We start from the raw sequence: 6000 nt of genomic DNA, 5'->3' as shown, positions 1-6000 counted from the left end.
TAAAAATCAAATAGGAGACAGAAAACTCAAACTAATACATTTTTTCATTCACAGATACCTGATGTACTTATTATTTTGTCCAGCCATTTTTTAGTCTTTTTATTATTTGCTAGAAATTTAAGTTTCTATTTCAACTATTATTACAAATATCTTTATTTTGATTATTTAAGTCATATATGAAATGAAATATGATATTATTTCTCTTTAAACATGAATAAAAGAAAATTTATTAGTCATGGAATGCTACACGGGCGTATGTACTTATTATTTTTACCATGTGTGTACCAGAGAACTGCAACGAGTAATAAATTTTTGTTTATACTTAAGTACTGATCCGTTACTCTATCTGATTCTGCCAGTTCAGTTCATGCACACGAAGCGAACTGTTTTCTTCAAATCAGCGATAGAGAACAACTTTGTATCACTAGCGATCGGCTTATGCCTGATTTGTTTATGAACGTTCGTATCAGCAGAAAATACCCAAAGTGATGCAAACTCATGCTTCAATGATTGAAATGATCGACAGGGACAAATGTATGTATATATGTATGTATGTACATACATATGTACGTATTCGATGCAATATCCATTGTTTACGCTTCGAAAATTTGTAACACGCGCACATTTTCAAAGCTGATACATTTTTTGCCACACATGATTCAAATCAGTGACATGATACGATTGCAACCCAAGCCAGCCATACGTTTACACGAATTGCCGAAGAACAGATTGTTCGTGTTGCGTCAGGTCAGTTGACGCTGGCAGATACACGAATTGATTAACAATGTTGTCTATGCTGAACTGAATTGATTTTATTGTGTTTTTGGCACGACTGTTTGATCTGATTTTATCATACTCGTTGCAGCTCTCTGGTGTGCACATATAAATTTATTTGCTTTGGGCATTAGAAGTTTTGATAACATGACCATGCCGTCGCACAGATTCACATATGTATGTAATTCCGTCTGCACGTAAACAAATTTAAAAGAATCATTCGCATAAAGCTTGTAAGTTTGTCTACATATAACTTTGTATGTAGATATATACACCCATTGTTTCATACAAAAACTCCGTTGTCACAGACAACCAATGGCCGAACTTCAAGTTTTGTCAAAAAGTCAATGTGTCGAATGACTGACGCGACGACAAAGCATCACAGCATTGTGTTGTTGCTAGAAAATTCGGGCTGTGCCGAAAAAAATAAACGAACGGACGCCGATTGTCACCGCTTCCTTTGCCGCTGTAACAGTTTCCCCTACAAACCAGCGTAGATATGAGCTTGCATACATATCGACGCAGATTTTTGCGAGCCGCGCAAAAATATTTCAGAAATACAAAATATTTTTTAGATTCCTTGAATCAAAGATACAGATTTTTGTGATTTGTTAAAAATAAAATATAATATGGTACATAAGCGATTGCGGATACTTAGCGAGAGGCACCTGGGAGAGGGATTGGCACTTAAGCGGAGTACTACTTCACCGGGATTGACTGTACACATAAATCAAAGGAATATTGAATATTTTTTTTGAAATATTTAAAGAGTTGCTCATTTCCGCATTAACTACAAATATTGCTTGGAGAATTGTATAATTTAATAATAATGTTATCAATTTTGCATGAATTCATAGAAATTCGCAAAATGATATTCATATCAATTGATATGATAGCATGTAAACGTATAAAAATATAAGCCAAAAGGCCAACATACGTCTGTGAAAGCAATGTATATTTCTGAGCATAATTTTCATTGAATTCTCAGCTCTGTTCACTCATTTCTGTTAAAATTTCTCCTTCCGAGCCGATAGTGGTGAAATCCACTAATAGAAAATTCATCGCTCTTGACAGTTCACGTGCCTGTCCGGAATTGTGTGTTGTCTATAATTCACGTTCTATGTCTCAACAAACGGAAACTTTCACAATAGGGAGGGTGGTGATTTTTTTTAATATGAAGTTTTAGCAGTGCTTGAAGTAATTTCTGGTACTTTGGTTCCTGCGAGTTACAAAAGTAATACTATGTTCGGACCGACATTGAAAACATTTTGAAATCACATTTGTATGTTGTGGAATCTAAGTCGTTCGGACCGACAATGTGTGTTTTCGATGAGTTTTCACTGACAACTATCAATAGCGGCATTCTCTTGCTCTTGCAAGATTGCACGATGACACAAAATGCAAAAATCCTATACCGAAATATGCAAGGCCAAGAGAGCACCCAATGCAGAATCTAGTGATATATGACGGCAGGAAAATAAACGTGGGTTTTGGTCTGACATATTTATAGCCATTGCAAATAATTTTCTGCGTGTGTTTGTTGTTGTGCCGTTGCATCAAGAGGAAATTTCTGCAATTTCTGCACCGTGCAAGGTTTTGCCAGAGCAAGAGAGTCCCCCTAATATGACAATATCAAGCGACAGCTGTTTATGTACATATATGAAATGTAAACAAATATCAAGTGACAATTTAGGACCGGCAAAATATGTCTTCCAAAAACATTGATTAAACTAGAGCAGGCACCGATTATAATGAGCGGAATGTAAACAAGCTAAGGTTCAGACACAAAACAAACTTTTGCGTAAAAAAGTGCGACGCCATAAGCTTAAAATCCTTTGATTGCATCACCGGTGATATGGAGACTTCTGTCTGTGAAACTGTAGTTGAAAACGTGCACCATTGGCGATGAAATAGAAGTTATATTGATATAGGAATGCAGATATTTTTTAAATGGTTTTCCAGAACGAGCAAAGAGCAAATACATTTATAATGAAAACATTTTACAGCATTCAGCTTTAATTGAAATAAGCAGCATAAACATATGTTAAAGATTGAGTTCCGTTAAGTAATATATATACTTACGAATATATTAGCTTGTAAATATTTAAAGTTGTAGCAAACACGGCCAGCCCGACCATAAATGCAAATTATACAATTGCTTATAACGTATGATATTTTGGGCGATTTTTTGGCTAATTTTCTTTACTTATTTTATTTTTTTATTTACTTATTTTATTCAAAACTCTAAATTTAAAGTTGTCAATATGGTCGGACGAAAGCATGACCAACGATTAGAATTTAAGTGTGCTCTGCCTAATCCCACAATCTGCGCCAACTACCAGGGATAAGCCTCCTCAACATGGTGTATAAGGTTCTATCGAGCGTATTGTGTGAAAGATTAAAGCCCACCGTCAACAAACTGATTGGACCTTATCAGTGTGGCTTTAGACTTGGCAAATCAACAACCAACCAGATATTCACCATGCGCGAAATCTTGAAACAGACCCGTAAAAGGAGAACCGACACCACCACCTCTTCGTTGATTTCAAAGCTTCTTTCGACAGCACGCAAAGGAGCTGCCTTTATGCCGCGATGTCTGAATTTGGTATCCCCACAAAACTAATACGGCTGTGTAAACTGACGTTGAGCAACACCAAAAGCTCCGCCAGGATCGGGAAGGACTTCTCCGAGAAATTAATTCAAGCTGCAGAACTTCATCGAGCAGCACAATCTTTTATAAGAGTGTACAGCTGCTGGCGTATGCCGATAATATTGATCAAGAAGTGCTACTTCGGACTGAGTAGGCAATTGAGGAGTAAAGTCCTCTCTCGACGAACAAAAACCAAACTCTATAAGTCTCTCATTATTCCCGTCCTGTTGTATGGTGCAGAGGCTTGGACGATGACAACAACTGATGAGTCGACGTTGCGAGTTTTCGAGAGAAAGATTTATGGTCCTTTACGCATTGGCCACGCCGAATATCGTATTCGATGGAACGATGAGCTGTATGAGATATACGACGGCATTGACATATGTAGTTCAGCGAATTACAAGACAGCGGCTACGCTGCCTAGGTCATGTTGTCTGAATGGACGAAAACACTCCATCCATGAAAGCATTCGACAGAGTACCCGCCGGGAAAAGCAGAGGAAGACGTCCACTCCGTTGGTAGGACCAAGTGGAGAAGGACCTGGCTTGGAATATCCAATTGGCGCCACGTAGCGAAAAGAAGAAAAGAGTGGCGCGCTGTTGTTAACTGGGCTATAATCGCGTAAGTGGGTCTACGCCAGTAAAGAAGATTGTTCCGAAAGTAAAAAATTTCCAAAGTTCTCAACGAACTGCACAACGGTCCAAGTGGAGAATACATGGGAATGTATTTAATTGGGTTGGTTGTCGGCAGACAGTTACAAAGTAGATAACGAATTATGGTGAGTGCATTGCAGATAAAAGGACGAGGTCAAGAAGTCATGGCCAGATGACACAGTACAATTCGGGTGCGCTGTTTTTGCGAATTGCCATGGACGTAATTGGTCCATTCCCTAACAGTACATTAGAAAGCAAATATGTTTTGGTAGTCCTGGATTATTATAGTAAATGGCCAGAGGTATACTCAATTTCTAACCAAACAAAAACAAAGCAAATATTGCAGTAAGGGAGGACTTTTGAATCATCTCTAATTCAGATGTGTCTGAAACGGGGTCTCCGGTATTCGATGGTGATTCAGTCGAACTTTGGAAGAATATTTGAGAAAAGTTGTGGATAAGTATCAAAAAGATTGTGATAACCATATGTCTTTGTTTCTGATTGTATACCGGTCTGCTGTACATAAAACAACGGTACACACTTCAGCAAGGATGTTGTTGGTATTAATCCTTGGAAGTTTGGAATTAACGCCATCACCGGACTGTGCAAAGACACAATTCAAATTAGAGTGCTGCTAATGAATAATAAGCGTTATGTTGTTTAAATTAGAATAAATATAAGTGTGTAAACAGTAAATATGAACTTTTATTGAACAATCCAGTGATCGAACTCAAGAGTAAGTTACAAGGTAGACGATTTATCGAGAAATCTGTTAAAATTTGATATACATACATATTTCTATGTAGCAAAATGATACACTTCGTTACCAGTTATAAGTTATCTACTGTAATTCAACAGGTCCTAGCATACATACATGTAAGTATGTATGTAATAATGGATAATATGACGCGAAACTCTTATTTTGTGGTTGAAGTTGGTGACAGTGCAAGTTCATGAACTACAGAATAGGTGACAAACCACTAAAAAAAAATCCGCAGAAATGTGAGATGAAATTAATTTATGTTGTTTTAATCCATCATTTCTTCAATTATTTCATTACTGTTTTTTAAAAGTTTTTATTAAATCAAACAACGTGCGTAAGAAGGTTGTCCAGAATGTAAAGTCTGGTGCGGACCGTGTGAAGACGTTTTTTATATTGGAATAGTAAATTTTGGACATATCTACGACAATGGAGGTCGTGGAAGGTGTCGAAGGTTGCAGGATTTTTGATCAGCAGGCAACTAACATAACTGATGGCAAGGAGTGTGAAACTAGCAAGAATGAAGAACGGAGTGAGGCTGTCGAACCCGATCTAAGAGTTGTGGCGAGAAAATGCCACAGCTTCGATCGGCTATCAAAACAAGTGTTTTATAAATCTCCAACGGCAGTGAGAACAGTGTAAATTAGTGAGTACTATTATTATTATTATATTATAGCAGATAGAATTGTCAAAACCAGGAGGCCAAGAGCAGTTGTATACTATACATTCTATTCCGAATTTTAAGGTTTAATTAAATTGAATAATTTCTACAAAAAAATTTATTTTATTTTTGTACTCTCGCAACAAGGTTCAACAGAGAGTACATTAGTTTTTTTATTTACTTACGAACGATTCTAGATGTATTATTTACTAAAATTGCTTAAAAAATCGTTATTCTTTAAAAAGTTTTTAAATTTTCAATTTGAAGTTTATGAATTTTGAAGTTTCATTCTACCACTCTCTTAATCTATAGATACATTATTATGATTAATATTTTAATAATTGTGCTGAAAGGCTACGTTCTTGAAGATTGATAGTTATTATTTAAATTTTAAGATTCTGTTAAACGGGGTAAACGTAGAAAAATTTAGTAATTCTCGACGAACGTAAAAATTAGTTCAATTCTACCAAACATAACTAGTTTAAATTCTATTCAATATTAT

The sequence above is a fragment of the Bactrocera tryoni genome, chromosome 4 (assembly GCF_016617805.1).
Source record: "Bactrocera tryoni isolate S06 chromosome 4, CSIRO_BtryS06_freeze2, whole genome shotgun sequence".
NCBI lineage: Eukaryota > Metazoa > Arthropoda > Insecta > Diptera > Tephritidae > Bactrocera > Bactrocera tryoni.
The sequence above is the reverse complement of the archived record's forward strand: the minus strand, read 5'-3'. Positions refer to the sequence as shown.